This window comes from Pseudophryne corroboree, chromosome 11 (assembly GCF_028390025.1).
Source record: "Pseudophryne corroboree isolate aPseCor3 chromosome 11, aPseCor3.hap2, whole genome shotgun sequence".
In the NCBI taxonomy this organism is placed as follows: domain Eukaryota; kingdom Metazoa; phylum Chordata; class Amphibia; order Anura; family Myobatrachidae; genus Pseudophryne; species Pseudophryne corroboree.
The window spans coordinates 9,174,815-9,191,841 of NC_086454.1; the positions used below are offsets into that span (position 1 = coordinate 9,174,815).

General features: G+C 46.5%; 1 protein-coding gene across 1 annotated transcript in view; it reads left to right on the forward strand.

The window, feature by feature from the left end:
• Positions 1-17,027, forward strand: part of LRRC4C (leucine rich repeat containing 4C) — a 1,405,504-nt gene that overhangs the window by 794,347 nt on the left and 594,130 nt on the right. The window contains exon 4 of the mRNA XM_063946277.1: positions 7,125-7,257. The gene's annotated coding sequence lies outside the window, so the exon portion shown is untranslated. The remainder of the gene's footprint in view (positions 1-7,124; positions 7,258-17,027) is intronic.

Genomic DNA, 17,027 nt, shown 5'->3' on the forward strand with positions numbered 1-17,027 from the left:
AGGAGGGAGATACACACTTTCTACATCTCTGCATGCTGTAATACCTCAGGTGATTCTACCTTATGGCAGGTTCCCTTTCACCATCTGCCTCTGGCTATACATCTGGGAACGCAGCTGCTTCCACTGACATGTCCGCGACACTCCCATTACATGCCCATGAGACAGAGATTTCTTTGCGTTTACTCCTAGTCACCTCCCACTTCTCCCCCCAGTTCTAATGCTGTCTGCCCCTTTGTGCGCACCCTCTGTGTAACGCATGCACCAGAGAGTTTTTCTGAATTTTTTGCGCATACACAGTTGCTAAAGATCTCTCAAGTACATGAACATCGGTATTGCAATAATTCCACTGAGCGCTATTTGCAAAGTGCACTGAATGTGCAAACCAAAACATTAGGTATGGTCGACCGTGACGCAATTATTATTATTATTTATTAACAGGTTCTTATATAGCAAATTTAGTTGCGCTTTACAATTGGGAATAACAATGATATAACAAAACTGGATAATAACAAACAGTCATAGAGGTAGAAGGCCCTGCTCACAAGCTTACAATCTATAGGGAAATGGACACAAGAAGTACACCACAATTTGCCTTGACTGTATTTAAGTGACAGGTGTTATATTCCTGTGTAGGTGAGAGGTGTGACAGCACTGTGTAGGTGAGAGGTGTGACAGCACTGTGTAGGTGAGAGGTGTGACAGCACTGTGTAGGTGAGAGGTGTGACAGCACTGTGTAGGTGAGAGGTGTGGCAGCACTGTGTAGGTGACAGATGTGACAGCACTGTGTAGGTGACAGATGTGACAGCACTGTGTAGGTGAGAGGTGTGACAGCACTGTGTAGGTGAGAGGTGTGACAGCACTGTGTAGGTGACAGATGTGACAGCACTGTGTAGGTGAGAGGTGTGACAGCACTGTGTAGGTGAGAGGTGTGACAGCACTGTGTAGGTGACAGATGTGACAGCACTGTGTAGGTGAGAGGTGTGACATGTGTAGGTGAGAGGTGTGACAGCACTGTGTAGGTGAGAGATGTGACATGTGTAGGTGACAGATGTGACAGCACTGTGTAGGTGACAGATGTGACAGCACTGTGTATGTGACAGATGTGACAGCACTGTGTAGGTGACAGATGTGACAGCACTGTGTAGTGAGAGGTGTGACGTGTAGGTGACAGATGTGACAGCACTGTGTAGGTGAGAGGTGTGACAGCACTGTGTAGGTGAGAGGTGTGACAGCACTTTGTAGGTGAGAGGTGTGACAGCACTGTGTAGGTGACAGATGTGACAGCACTGTGTAGGTGAGAGGTGTGACGTGTAGGTGACAGATGTGACAGCACTGTAGGTGACAGATGTGACAGCACTGTGTAGGTGACAGATGTGACAGCACTATGTAGGTGACAGATGTGACAGCACTGTGTAGGTGAGAGGTGTGACGTGTAGGTGACAGATGTGACAGCACTGTAGGTGACAGATGTGACAGCACTGTGTAGGTGACAGATGTGACAGCACTGTGTAGGTGACAGATGTGACATCACTGTGTAGGTGACAGATGTGACAGCACTGTGTAGGTGACAGATGTGACAGCACTGTGTAGGTGACATATGTGACAGCACTGTGTAGGTGAGAGGTGTGACGTGTAGGTGACAGATGTGACAGCACTGTATAGGTGAGAGGTGTGACATGTGTAGGTGACAGATGTGACAGCACTGTGTAGGTGACAGATGTGACAGCACTGTGTAGGTGAGAGGTGTGACAGCACTGTGTAGGTGACAGATGTGACAGCACTATGTAGGTGAGAGGTGTGACAGCACTGTGTAGGTGACAGATGTGACAGCACTGTGTAGGTGAGAGGTGTGACAGCACTGTGTAGGTGACAGATGTGACAGCACTGTGTAGGTGACAGCACTGTGTAGGTGACAGATGTGACAGCACTGTGTAGGTGAGAGGTGTGACAGCACTGTGTAGGTGAGAGGTGTGACAGCACTATGTAGGTGACAGATGTGACATGTGTAGGTGACAGATGTGACAGCACTATGTAGTTGACATATGTGACAGCACGATGTAGGTGACAGATGTGACAGCACTGTAGGTGACAGATGTGACAGCACTATGTAGGTGACAGATGTGACAGCACTATGTAGGTGACAGATGTGACAGCACTATGTAGGTGAGAGGTGTGACAGCACTGTGTAGGTGAGAGGTGTGACAGCACTGTGTAGGTTACAGATGTGACAGCACTGTGTAGGTGACAGATGTGACAGTACTGTAGGTGACAGATGTGACAGCACTGTGTAGGTGAGGGGTGTGACAGCACTGTGTAGGTGACAGATGTGACAGCACTATGTAGGTGAGAGGTGTGACAGCACTGTGTAGGTGACAGATGTGACAGCACTGTAGGTGACAGATGTGACAGCACTGTGTAGGTGAGAGGTGTGACAGCACTGTGTAGGTGACAGATGTGACAGCACTATGTAGGTGAGAGGTGTGACAGCACTGTGTAGGTGACAGATGTGACAGCACTGTGTAGGTGACAGATGTGACAGCACTATGTAGGTGACAGATGTGACAGCACTGTGTAGGTGACAGATGTGACAGCACTGAGTAGGTGAGAGGTGTGACAGCACTGTGTAGGTGACAGATGTGACAGCACTGTGTAGGTGACAGCACTGTGTAGGTGACAGATGTGACAGCACTGTAGGTGACAGATGTGACAGCACTGAGTAGGTGAGAGGTGTGACAGCACTGTGTAGGTGACAGATGTGACAGCACTGTAGGTGACAGATGTGACAGCACTGTGTAGGTGACAGATGTGACAGCACTGTAGGTGACAGATGTGACAGCACTGTGTAGGTGACAGATGTGACAGCACTATGTAGGTGACAGATGTGACATCACTGTGTAGGTGACAGATGTGACAGCACTGTGTAGGTGACAGATGTGACAGCACTGTGTAGGTGACATATGTGACAGCACTGTGTAGGTGACAGATGTGACAGCACTGTGTAGGTGACAGATGTGACAGCACTATGTAGGTGACAGATGTGACAGCACTATGTAGGTGACAGATGTGACAGCACTGTGTAGGTGACAGATGTGACAGCACTGTGTAGGTGACATATGTGACAGCACTGTGTAGGTGACATATGTGACAGCACTATGTAGGTGAGAGGTGTGACAGCACTGTAGGTGACAGATGTGACAGCACTGTATAGGTGACAGATGTGACAGCACTGTGTAGGTGAGAGGTGTGACGTGTGTAGGTGACAGATGTGACAGCACTGCGTAGGTGAGAGGTGTGACAGCACTGTGTAGGTGACAGATGTGACAGCACTGTGTAGGTGACAGATGTGACAGCACTGTGTAGGTGAGAGGTGTGACATGTGTAGGTGACAGATGTGACAGCACTGTGTAGGTGAGAAGTGTGACATCACTGTAGGTGAGAGGTGTGACAGCACTGTGTAGGTGAGAGGTGTGACATCACTGTAGGTGAGAGGTGTGACAGCACTGTGTAGGTGACAGATGTGACAGCACTGTGTAGGTGAGAAGTGTGACATCACTGAAGGTGAGAGGTGTGACATCACTGTGTAGGTGAGAGGTGTGACAGCACTCTGTAGGTGACAGGTGTGACAGCACTGTGTAGGTGAGAGGTGTGACATGTGTAGGTGACAGATGTGACAGCACTGTGTAGGTGAGAAGTGTGACATCACTGTAGGTGAGAGGTGTGACAGCACTGTGTAGGTGAGAGGTGTGACATCACTGTAGGTGAGAGGTGTGACAGCACTGTGTAGGTGACAGATGTGACAGCACTGTGTAGGTGAGAGGTGTGACAGCACTGTGTAGGTGACAGATGTGACAGCACTGTGTAGGTGACAGATGTGACAGCACTGTGTAGGTGAGAGGTGTGACAGCACTGTGTAGGTGAGAGGTGTGACATCACTGTAGGTGAGAGGTGTGACAGCACTGTGTAGGTGAGAGGTGTGACATCACTGTAGGTGAGAGGTGTGACAGCACTGTATAGGTGACAGATGTGACAGCACTGTAGGTGACAGATGTGATAGCACTGTATAGGTGACAGATGTGACAGCACTGTATAGGTGACAGATGTGACAGCACTGTATAGGTGACAGATGTGACAGCACTGTAGGTGACAGATGTGACAGCACTGTGTAGGTGAGAGGTGTGACAGCACTGTGTAGGTGAGAGGTGTGACAGCACTGTGTAGGTGACAGATGTGACAGCACTGTGTAGGTGAGAGGTGTGACAGCACTGTGTAGGTGAGAGGTGTGACAGCACTGTGTAGGTGACAGATGTGACAGCACTGTGTAGGTGAGAGGTGTGACAGCACTGTGTAGGTGAGAGGTGTGACAGCACTGTGTAGCTGACAGATGTGACAGCACTGTGTAGGTGAGAGGTGTGACAGCACTATGTAGGTGACAGATGTGACAGCACTGTGTAGGTGACAGGTGTGACAGCACTGTGTAGGTGACAGGTGTGACAGCACTGTGTAGGTGACAGGTGTGACAGCACTGTAGGTGACAGGTGTGACAGCACTGTGTAGGTGACAGGTGTGACAGCACTGTGTAGTTGAGCGGTGTGACAGCACTGTGTAGGTGACAGATGTGACAGCACTGTGTAGGTGAGAGGTGTGACAGCACTGTGTAGTTGAGAGGTGTGACAGCACTGTGTAGGTGAGAGGTGTGACAGCACTGTGTAGGTGACAGATGTGACAGCACTGTGTAGGTGAGAGGTGTGACAGCACTGTGTAGGTGACAGATGTGACAGCACTGTGTAGGTGACAGATGTGACAGCACTGTATAGGTGAGAGGTGTGACAGCACTGTGTAGGTGAGAGGTGTTACTTGTGTAGGTGTCTATGACAACAGAACAACAGCAGAATCTCCTTGCAGGCGCTTGGAGGCGAGGCTTCCTCATAGGTGCACCCCATTACATACCATCTCGTAAAGCAAGAGGGGACACATTGGATGCTGCCTGTTTGTGTAACGCTACAGGCAGCGCATGGCACAGACTACAAAGATGCCTCATTCTTGCCCCATTCTGCCTCCCTGGTTGTGTTGTTTGATGCTTTCCAAATGTATGAGGGTTTGCAAGCTCATATAGTCCTACTTTTTCTTTCTGAGGATGTGCAAAGCCAACTGGCACCGACTGACGTACTGCTCACTCTGCAGTCATCTCAAAACCGCTTCACCAATGGGGCTCATTTGCCAACGACTGATAAAACTCATTGTGACTGATAACATTTGTTGCGTATGATAAATATCATGTGTTCAGCTCCTGTCTATGTGTTTGAATATTGACAGGTGGGAGCTGATTGGCTGCGGCACAATTTATCATACACAGTGAGTTTTATTAACCACAAGTTTTATCACTCGTTGACAAATGAGCCCCTTGAACAGTGATATCTTCCATCATGTGACATTTACTTTACTCTTTCAGAGAAATCTGATTTTTTGTAAAATATAATTTGGAGCCATCACTCACGTTTGCACATATTCCAATCTCAAGTCATTCAGTTGACGCCTCTCTCTCTTGTACATAGAGAATATCACGCCGTTTAAATTAGAATCTCACAAGGGAGAAAAGATGACTATTACATTATGTGATTTACGCAGCGTTAGAGATAAGAAAGGCGCTGTACAGGAGGACGGGCGCAGTGTTTGTAAGTTTTCTGCTGTAGGTTAATTAATGGTGACACAAAGGTCCAGCGCTGGCACTTACATGAAGCTGTGACTGAGGCACGGTGGCCAGCGTTGGGCAAAGAGCAACGGCCGTTTCTTAGGTTCTTTTATTGAATTGGCACATTTGGATAAGTTAACCATATTTATTCTTCTCACGTTTCTCTAAGAAAACCAGCTCAGGCGTTATCTAATACCTAAGGGTGGTCATTCCGAGTTGATCGCTAGCTGCATCAGTTCGCAGTGCAGCAATCAGGCTAAAAACCGGCAGTTCTGCGCATGCGTATGCGGCGCAATGTGCACGCGCATCATACGGTCATAACGAACGATGTAGTTTTGCACAGGGTCTAGCGAAGCATTTCAGACGCACTGCTGACCGCAGAGTGATTGACAGGAAGTGGGCGTTTCTGGGTGTCAACTGACCGTTTTCAGGGAGTGTTCCGAAAAACGCAGGCGTGCCAGGAAAAACGCAGGCGTGGCTGGGCGAATGCAGGGCGTGTTTGTGACATCAAAACAGGAACTGAACAGTCTGAAGTGATTGCAAGCGCTGAGTAGGTATTGAGCTACTCTGAAACTACACAAAAAAAGTTTGTAGCCGCTCTGCGATCCTTTCGTTCGCACTTCTGCTAAGCTAAAATACACTCCCAGTGGGAGGCGGTATAGCGTTTGCGTGGCTGCTAAAAACTGCTAGCGAGCGAACAACTCGGAATGACCCCCAATATCCACTGTTACAATAACCTAAAGTCTATGGAGAATCGGCTCACCGGCGCTTGGAGATGACATCATGAGTACGCAGTTGCGGAGGACTTTGTAATGGCTCCTGCCGGTGTTTGTCTACTTTCCCGGGCAGCAGCTTCAGTTGCAATAATTAGCAGTTCCGTAACCTAGAAAACCGCGGCTGCGTACAAACATGAATTCGCCTTATTGCCAGGATGACACTGCGTGTGCTCCTGACCAAACCGGATTCATGAATATTTAATCCTGCTTAGAAAACACCCCGCGCCTTGCAGACATATGTTGTCGTTCAGATATTGGTTTAATATAACAGATGCTGCAAATTACATTTCTAGAACTTTCAGTCAAGTTCTAGCGATGCAATCTGGGACTTGCTTTTGCTGCCATATTCTGCCTTGCATTTGGGAATTAGCAATTAATCTATGAATTGGGATGATGCCGGTGGATTAATACAGCTAGCCGGTGTGGTTGGAGTATTACCGGGAACACTCAATGCCAAACTCTGCGTCAAAACATGCAAATGCGTGATGAAGCAAATTGTTAACGGAATCGGTTGCTCATCTCTATTTAATGTGTGAACGCCCGTAGGCGCCCAGATGTAGAGTGGGATCTCATTTTGCTGGACGAGACAAATCTTGAATTATAAAACCAAATGTCGCGCTTCGGAGACCTCCAGTCATCACGTTTCCTTTGTCTTTCAGGTCAATTAATGTATTGTTACCTGGTGGAATGTATGGTAGAGATATTCTCTGAGAGAGGAGATGTATCAGAACAGCGGCACATGGCGTCATGCTGTGACCAAAGGGAAGCCCCAGTGAGACGCTTCAAAGCAAGGTAGGCATGTGTTGTCGTTTATCTACGTTGAGTCATTAGATGTTATTGTTATATTGTAATTACTGATTGTGCTGTTTTTGCTTCATACCGAAGAGCATGCAGTGTCTTTGTTTTTTCAATGTCCTTGCTATAAGTCTGGATAGAAGGGTCGCTTGTTTTACGCTCATTAGAATTGACGTTCGGCACTGTGTTATAATGTAGCACCTTATAAATAAACAATTAATACTGTATATGTACAATTAGTTTTTTCGTCAACGTACAGTAGAACAGATATGTATGGCGATAAAACAGAATTACTCTATATGAGCCTCGGGAGGTTGTGGCTCTCCAGCTTTTGTGGAATGACGCACAAAAAGAGGCTTGTGGGGCATGCTAGAACTTGTAGTTCCACAAAGTTCTGCAATAGGTGAAGAACAACAAGTGGTCTACCACCAACACACATTTTTACATTAGTGCTAGAAGAGTCATAAACACACAGGGCTTGACTCAGACCCGGATAGAGGAGAACTGTTTTCCTGTCCGCACGTATCCGGGACACACTGCGCATGCCGGCCGATGGTCACTGCTGGTAGACGCAGATGGAGACTGGTGACTGGGGGGTGTCTTTAGTCACCAGGCGTATCATATAGCGCCGTGTTAGGGATTGCATTGGAAACACAGTTACACTGGCACCAGCGGCCAACCACAGGGTTGCTCTAATGGCCGCTGTCTGCTCATTGGCGCAACTGTAAGAATGACTTTGCAGTAGTAGCAGCAGCAGCAAGTGTCGCAGCCACTACTACTTTAGCCTCCACCCCTCAATCAGGCCCACAATATTGGTCATGGGCCTAGATATAACGGGTTCAGGGTGCCCTGGGGGGCCTAGTGGGCCCACAATATATCCAAAACCCATTCACAATACTTACCTTACATGGAAGTGCCGTGCTTCCCGAGATCTAGAAACATGGAGCTAGCACATGCACACTACGGAAATCACCAGAGAAATGGTGTCCGCATTATTAGCCTGGAGATCGGCGTGGTAGGATCTGGCACGTACCAGATTCTAGGAGGAAATACGCCGCTGAGGAGGTTGGGTGAACGGAGGCTTGGAGGCTGCACACAGGTTCTCCCCTCTCTTCATCCATCCATGATACTGATTATATTTTGCTATTTAATCCAGATAATAACTGTCTGTGTCTAAAATATTACCTATCAATACATATGGTAAATAGTTGTTTTTGGTGGCACCTTCCATTCATGACTGAGAGGTCCTTATGTAAGAGAGGTCCTTGTATCTGACAGATCCTTGTATCTGACAGGTTCTTGTGTCTGACAGGTCCTTGTATCTGACAGGTCCTTGTATCTGACAAGTCCTTATGTCTGACGGGTCCTTATGTCTGACAGGTCCTTGTATCTGACAGGTTCTTGTGTCTGACAGGTCCTTGTATCTGACAGGTCCTTGTATCTGACAAGTCCTTATGTCTGACGGGTCCTTATGTCTGACAGGTCCTTGTATCTGACAGGTTCTTGTGTCTGACAGGTCCTTGTATCTGACAGGTCCTTGTATCTGACAGGTCCTTGTATCTGACAGGTCCTTATGTCTGACGGGTCCTTATGTCTGACAGGTCCTTGTATCTGACAGGTTCTTGTGTCTGACAGGTCCTTGTATCTGACAGGTCCTTGTGTCTGACGGGTCCTTATGTCTGACAGGTTCTTGTGTCTGACAGGTCCTTGTATCTGACAGGTCCTTGTATCTGACAGGTCCTTGCACCTGACAGGTCCTTGCACCTGACAGGTCCTTGCACCTGACAGGTCCTTGTATCTGACAGGTCCTTGTATCTGACAGGTCCTTGTATCTGATAGGTCCTTATGTATGACAGGTCCTTGTATCTGACAGGTTCTTGTGTCTGACAGGTCCTTGTATCTGACAGGTCCTTGTATCTGACAGGTCCTTGCATCTGACAGGTCCTTGCATCTGACAGATCCTTGCGTCTGACAGGTCCTTATGTATGACAGGTCCTTATGTCTAACAGGTCCTTATGTCTGACAGGTCTTTGTATCTGACAGGTCCTTATGTCTGACAGGTCCTTGCATCTGACAGGTCCTTGTATCTGACAGATCCTTGCGTCTGACAGGTCCTTATGTATGACAGGTCCTTATGTCTAACAGGTCCTTATGTCTGACAGGTCCTTGCATCTGACAGGTCCTTATGTCTGACAGTTCCTTGCATCTGACAGGTCCTTATGTCTGACAGGTCCTTATGTCTGACAGGTCCTTATGTCTGACAGGTCCTTGCATCTGACAGGTCCTTATGTCTGACAGGTCCTTATGGAAGAAAAAAAAAAGGCATTTTGTTTCCCCAAGCACCCTGAATGATAACAGTAACCAGATTTAAATCCCACATAATATTAGAATTCAGAGATCTCGGTTACATATATTTGTGCAAATGTATGAATAAGCCCCAAAGCCGCATCAAGGCGTCTCTGTATATTTGGGGTCCCTAGCGCTATATCTAGGTGCTGGGGGAAACAAAATGCCTTTTTTTTTCTTGCTTAGAAATACCCCTCCCTTTCACCTGAATGATATCACTAAGCTAATTGAGCATCTACCACTATATAGGTCCTTATGTATGACAGGTCCTTGTATCTGACGGGTCCCTATGTCTGACAGGTCCTTGTATCTGACAGGTTCTTGTGTCTGACAGGTCCTTATGTCTGACAGGTCCTTGTGTCTGATGGGTCCTTTTGTCTGACGGGTCCTTGTATCTGACAGGTCCTTGCATCTGACAGGTCCTTGTGTCTGACGGGTCCTTATGTCTGATAGGTCCTTATGTCTGACGGGTCCTTGTGTCTGACAGGTCCTTGTGTCTGACAGGTCCTTATGTCTGACGGGTCCTTGTGTCTGACAGGTCCTTATGTCTGACGGGTCCTTATGTCTGATGAGTCCTTATGTCTGACAGGTCCTTATATCGTACGGGTCCTTATGTCTGACGGTTTCTTATGTCTGACAGGTCCTTATATCGTATGGGTCCTTATGTCTGACAGGTCTTATGTCTGATGGGTCCTTATGTCTGACAGGTCCTTATGTCTGATGGGTCCTTATGTCTGACAGGTCCTTGTGTCTTACAGGTACTTGTGTCTGATGGGTCCTTATATCAGACGGGTCCTTATGTCTGACAGGTCCTTATATCTGACGGGTCCTTATGTCCGACTGGTCCTTGTGTCTGATGGGTCCTTGCGTCTGACGGGTCCTTATGTCTGACGGGTCCTTATGTCTGAAGGGCCATTGTACCTGACGGGTCCTTGTGTCTCAAGTTATCTAATCTATGTTTAGAAAGTATCTGTCACCTCTATCTTTGGGTAACATTGTTTTTGCCCATGGCCGTGTTACATCTGGTGTTTTGGCACTAAAGGTAAATTGACAAAGTGGGCACTGTAATAAGGAGTCTAATAGCCTTACACCCAAGGGTGTCTCCTCTTAGCCCCTTTCTTAGTCTTCTTCCTGCATATTTCTACCTTTCTTGGAAGCGTTTTAATAACTGTGGATCTGATGATATCAGTTTGATTATGAATCCTATGTGGCTGATTCTGTGTGGCACTCAGCTTCATATGTGCACGTGTTCTCTATGCAGGTATTTTGCTAAAGAAATGTCAATGTGACTATATGCTCTTATACAAGCATACATGTCCCGCCGCAGTGCAAGGGAACTGTTGAAGCAGGCGTCCCCTTGGCATGCGGACGACTTTGAATGTCTTCATGCCCACAACATTCCCATGATACTACCAGAACACAGTTCTCTTCCGTGCATCCATCTAGTTGCCGCTCAGTTTATGCCAATACCAATATAGGTATGGAGAAAGACAACCATGATGTGTCCGGAGATACCCAAATGTGCGTATAAGATCTGCAGAGATGTGTACGTAAGCTACAGTGTACGGGCAGTTTGCTAAAACCCTCTAGCCGCATTCAGAGCTAGGCATGACTCAGAACCAGATCCTCTCTTGGCATTTAAGATAACAATGTAAAGTATAACAATACTGAAGGTGTGTTGCCACTTTTAGATTCGTTTTTGCCTGAATAGAATCGATTGTGGACTACTTACCCAGTAACCGTAGCCCAAAGCTGACTCCTAATGCTGCTCCAGTTCCCGATTCCTGGCAGAAAGACATTATAGTTACAGCCTGTGGCAAAGTTTCCAGCCTCTGGTCCCGGATTCTCCAGCCACAAACACATTACTTATTCATGCACAGGTGGCAGAACATGGTGAATCAGTACCCTGGACACCTCCTTTGAAGGCCATAATTATAATTACTTATGGTACAGGCTGGACAGCTTTGGGTCAGGGTTAGTGTGTCTAACCGTAATACTTCCCCCTGCAGCCTAACCCTAACCTCCCCTCTGCAGCCTAACCCTCCCCCATAACCTAACCCTAACCTTCCGCCTGCAGCCTAACCCTAACCCTCCCCCATAACCTAACCCTAACCTCCCCTCTGCATCCTAACCCTAACCTCCCCCCGCAGCCTAACCCTAACCTCCCCTCTGCAGCCTAACCCTAACCCTCCCCCATAACCTAACCCTAACCTTCCGCCTGCAGCCTAACCCTAACCCTCCCCCCATAACCTAACCCTAACCTCCCCTCTGCATCCTAACCCTAACCCTCCCCCATAACCTAACCCTAACCTCCCCTCTGCAGCCTAACCCTAACCCCCCCCATAACCTAACCCTAACCTCCCCTCTGCAGCCTAACCTAACCCTCCTCCATAGCCTAACCCTAACCTCCCCTCTGCAGCCTAACCCTAACCCTCCCCCATAACCTAACCCTAACCTTCCGCCTGCAGCCTAACCCTAACCCTCCCCCCATAACCTAGCCCTAACCTCCCCTCTGCATCCTAACCCTAACCCTCCCCCATAACCTAACCCTAACCTCCCCTCTGCAGCCTAACCCTAACCCCCCCCCATAACCTAACCCTAACCTCCCCTCTGCAGCCTAACCTAACCCTCCTCCATAGCCTAACCCTAACCTCCCCTCTGCAGCTTAACCCTAATCCTCCCCCCATAACCTAACCCTAACCTTACCCCTGCAGCCTAACCCTAACCCTCCCCCCATAACCTAACCCTAACCCTCCCCCCACAGCCCAACACTGACCTCCCTCTGCAGCCTAACCCTAACCTTCCCCCTGCAGCCTAACCCTAACCTCCCCTCTGCAGCCTAACCATAACCTTCCCCCTGCAGCCTAACCCTAACCTCCCCTCTGCAGCCTACCCATAACCCTCCCCTCTGCAGCCTAACCCTAATCCTCACCCATAGCCTAACACTGATCTCCCTCGGCAGCCTAACTCTAACCCTCCCCCCTCAGCCTAACCCTCCTCATGTAGCCGAACTCTAACCCTCCGCTCCACCCTGCAGCTTAACCCTAACCTTCCCCATTACAGCCTAACCCTAACCCTTCGCCTGCAGTGTAACCCTAACATAAGCATTCTGCAGAATGTCAGCATGTTCCATGTCATTATTTCAACAAAGTCACATAACTGTCAACATTCTGGTGTCAGCATTCTATGACTGTTGACATTTTGACTGTCGACGTTGTGACTGCATGCCCATATAGGGGACTTTGCTCTTCAGCCTTCACAGTAACTTGTACTCACAGTCATACCGGCCTTAGGACATAGGACACATCAGAGCTAAGAGCTGCTGCTCATATTATGGAGGCAGCGTCTCGGAACCCTCCGCATGGCCCAGTAACACATTGCACAGAGATAACTGCGGGCACATATATACTGCATGTAGCAGTCCCAGCAATCCAGGAGAGAGAATGAGATTGGAGTTAATAGCTGTGGTTGATGCAGAAGCATTTAGCACATCACAATTCCTGTCGCTGTGTCTGCACGACTGACGAGCGATCGCAGCCCTAATTTTCTGATAACAGGTTATTGTTGTAGATGACAAGACGACTGATGCTCCGACAATCTCACATCTCCGTCCTGTCATGGTATAACCAAGGATCTGTCTTCAGCCCTGGAGCTCCTACATCTGTGTGCTGTAGCAACAGGGGTGTAGCTACCATATAGGCAAACTAGGCTCCTGTCTAGGGAACCGCAACTTCCGGGGCAGCTCTCACATGGTTTTAGCTAATCAGCATTTTTTTCTTATTTCATCTGCATTCACTACCTTTTTGTCTTAAGTATAATAAGGCTGGGAGATGTCAGACATCTTGGAATTAATATGTACGGTCTTGTTTAGGATGTTGAAGATTGAAGAAGATTGAAATGGAGAATAGATAAATACAATGATTATTAATACAAATATCTGTTTTCCAGTAAAATATTAGATATAATTCACTGCTTAGAATCTTCTATAATACACCCATATATTTTTAATAAAATGTTTAAATTGCTATATACACTTTATAATATTACAGTATATGCCATTTTCAATTATTTATTTTATGATTAAATGCTTTCTGTAGCGCTGTGGAACCCTTGTGGTACCCAATATAGGATAAAAGTAATATTATTATTATTATTATTATTATTATTATTATTATTTAATTTCAAATATTTGCAAGAAATGATGTAGCACATTAAGATATTATATAATACACTTTTGTTTATAAATCTGTTATATTAGTGTATATGTTTGTTACCAATATTTACTATATCAGCATGGACTTTAATTAAATGAAGCTTTACCTAATGAATAACGATTTATATATGACTTTCATAATAATTATATTTAAATGCTAATGTACAAATGTGTTAACCATGAGAATATTTTTCAACATGTATTGATTAAACTGTATATATGAACAAAGGCCCTCATTCCGAGTTGTTCGCTCGCTAGCTGCTTTTAGCAGCATTGCACACGCTAAGCCGCCGCCCTCTGGGTGTGTATTTTAGCTTAGCAGAATTGCGAATGAAAGATTAGCAGAATTGCGAATAGACACTTCTTAGCAGTTTCTGAGTAGCTCGAGACTTACTCTGCCATTGCGATCAGTTCAGTCAGTTTCGTTCCTGGTTTGACGTCACACACACGCCCAGCGTTCGTCCAGCCACTCCCAAGTTTCTCCAGACACTCCGGAGTTTTTCACTGACACGCCTGCGTTTTTCCGCACACTCCCAGAAAACGGCAAGTTTCCGCCCAGAAACACCCACTTCCTGTCAATCACACTACGATCAGCAGAACGATGAAAAAACCTTGTTAGGCCGTGAGTAAAATACCAAACTTTTGTGCAAATTTACTTGGCGCAGGCGCACTGCGAACATTGCGCATGCGCAGTTTGCGACTAATCGCTCCGTAGTGAAAATAAATAACGAGCGAACAACTCGGAATGACCCCCAATGCTAATTTTGAAATTCTTAAAATATGTTAATGTAATTTATTTAAAAAAAATGGAAGATGATTTGCTATTTAATGAATGTTTTATAGTTATTACGATGAATTTATACTGTACAGACCTCTAACCTCATTAACATTAAGCACCTGATGAAGGAACCGCTCCTCCCCCTCTCCATGGAGCACATGGCTGCCTGTACTGTGCGCAGACCTAAATATACTATACTCCTGCGGGGCTCCTCCCACCTGCTACGATGCCTGTGGTACGTGACCACGCCATTTACATAAAACAGTCATATTGTACATCTCCAGCACTCAGCTAATTAGATTCCAAACGTTAATTCATCTAAAATCTGGGAATGTTTGTTTCCAAAATGCAGATACAATAAGTCCCCCTCATCGTTAGCGCTAGTCACGGCAATTGCCAGGAATTCCATTAGGAATGCATTGTTGTGCACATGACTAGTTGCGAGAGGGTGCGCAGTCACTGCCGCGATCTGTTCGCATGTACATATGGATGGTGGCAGGGATGAGGGAGGACACCTCTGTATTGAAATCATTTGTCAGGCTGACCAACCACACCATCAATGTCACCCCCTCCGGTCGCCCCTTCACTGACCCACAAATAACATATACAGTTGGAGCCCTGCTCATCTATCCCTTTAATAGAATTAACTGAGCCAGGGCAGTCAGACTTAATCCCCTGCTGTATTGTTCTCTCTGTATTGTATTGCAGCTGAGAACAATAGATAAAAGGTTTATGCTAATAAGCCTTGGTGCACCTAGGTGCAGCAGAGAAGCCAAGATGAGCGAGGCTCCAGCTGTAAGCATTGCTCTGTATTGTTTGGCTCAAGGCATTACACAGAATTTAAATACAATTTATGCTTCTTCCATGGGTTAAAGTGCTGGCTCACTGGCTTAAAGAGACAGAACCACTCACAACCCAAGCATATCAATTACTGAGCACCTGTGGAATACGCTGACACAACCTGACTTACCGTACATAAGTGGGAAATATGGGTGCAAGAGAGAGACCATGAAATGTGTGTATATATATATATATATATATAGTAGAGATGAGCGGGTTCGGTTTCTCTGAATCCGAACCCGCCAGAACTTCATGTTTTTTTTCACGGGTCCGAGCAGACTCGGATCTTCCCGCCTTGCTCGGTTAACCCGAGCGCGCCCGAACGTCATCATGACGCTGTCGGATTCTCGCGAGACTCGGATTCTATATAAGGAGCCGCGCGTCGCCGCCATTTTCACACGTGCATTGAGATTGATAGGGAGAGGACGTGGCTGGCGTCCTCTCCATTTAGATTATAAGAGACTGAGAGAGATTTACTGGAGCTGACTAGGAGGAGTACTGTTACTGTAGAAGTGTAGAGACTGAGTGGAGAGAGTTTACTAGTGAGGACAGTGCAGTTTACTTTATAATCCGTTCTCTGCCTGAAAAAAGCGATACACAGCACACAGTGACTCAGTCACATACCATATCTGTGTGCACTGCTCAGGCTCAGGCCAGTGTGCTGCATCATCTATTATCTATATATAATATTATATATATCTGTCTGACTGCTCAGCTCACACAGCTTATAATTGTGGGGGAGACTGGGGAGCACTACTGCAGTGCCAGTTATAGGTTATAGCAGGAGCCAGGAGTACATAATATATTATATAGTGAGTGACCACCAGACACACAGTGCAGTTTATTTAATATATCCGTTCTCTGCCTGAAAAAAGCGATACACACAGTGACTCAGTCAGTCACATACCATATCTGTGTGCACTGCTCAGGCTCAGGCCAGTGTGCTGCATCATCTATTATCTATATATAATATTATATATATCTGTCTGACTGCTCAGCTCACACAGCTTATAATTGTGGGGGAGACTGGGGAGCACTACTGCAGTGCCAGTTATAGGTTATAGCAGGAGCCAGGAGTACATAATATATTATATAGTGAGTGACCACCAGACACACAGTGCAGTTTATTTAATATATCCGTTCTCTGCCTGAAAAAAGCGATACACACAGTGACTCAGTCAGTCACATACCATATCTGTGTGCACTGCTCAGGCTCAGGCCAGTGTGCTGCATCATCTATATATATTATATATCTGTCTGACTGCTCAGCTCACACAGCTTATAATTGTGGGGGAGACTGGGGAGCACTACTGCAGTGCCAGTTATAGGTTATAGCAGGAGCCAGGAGTACATATTATATTAAAATTAAACAGTGCACACTTTTGCTGCAGGAGTGCCACTGCCAGTGTGACTAGTGACCAGTGACCTGACCACACTGACCACCAGTATAGTTAGTAGTATACTTATATTGTGATTGCCTGAAAAAGTTAAACACTCGTCGTGTGACTTCACTTGTGTTTTTTTTTTTTTATTCTATAAAAATAAAACTCATTCTGCTGACAGACAGTGTCCAGCAGGTCCGTCATTATA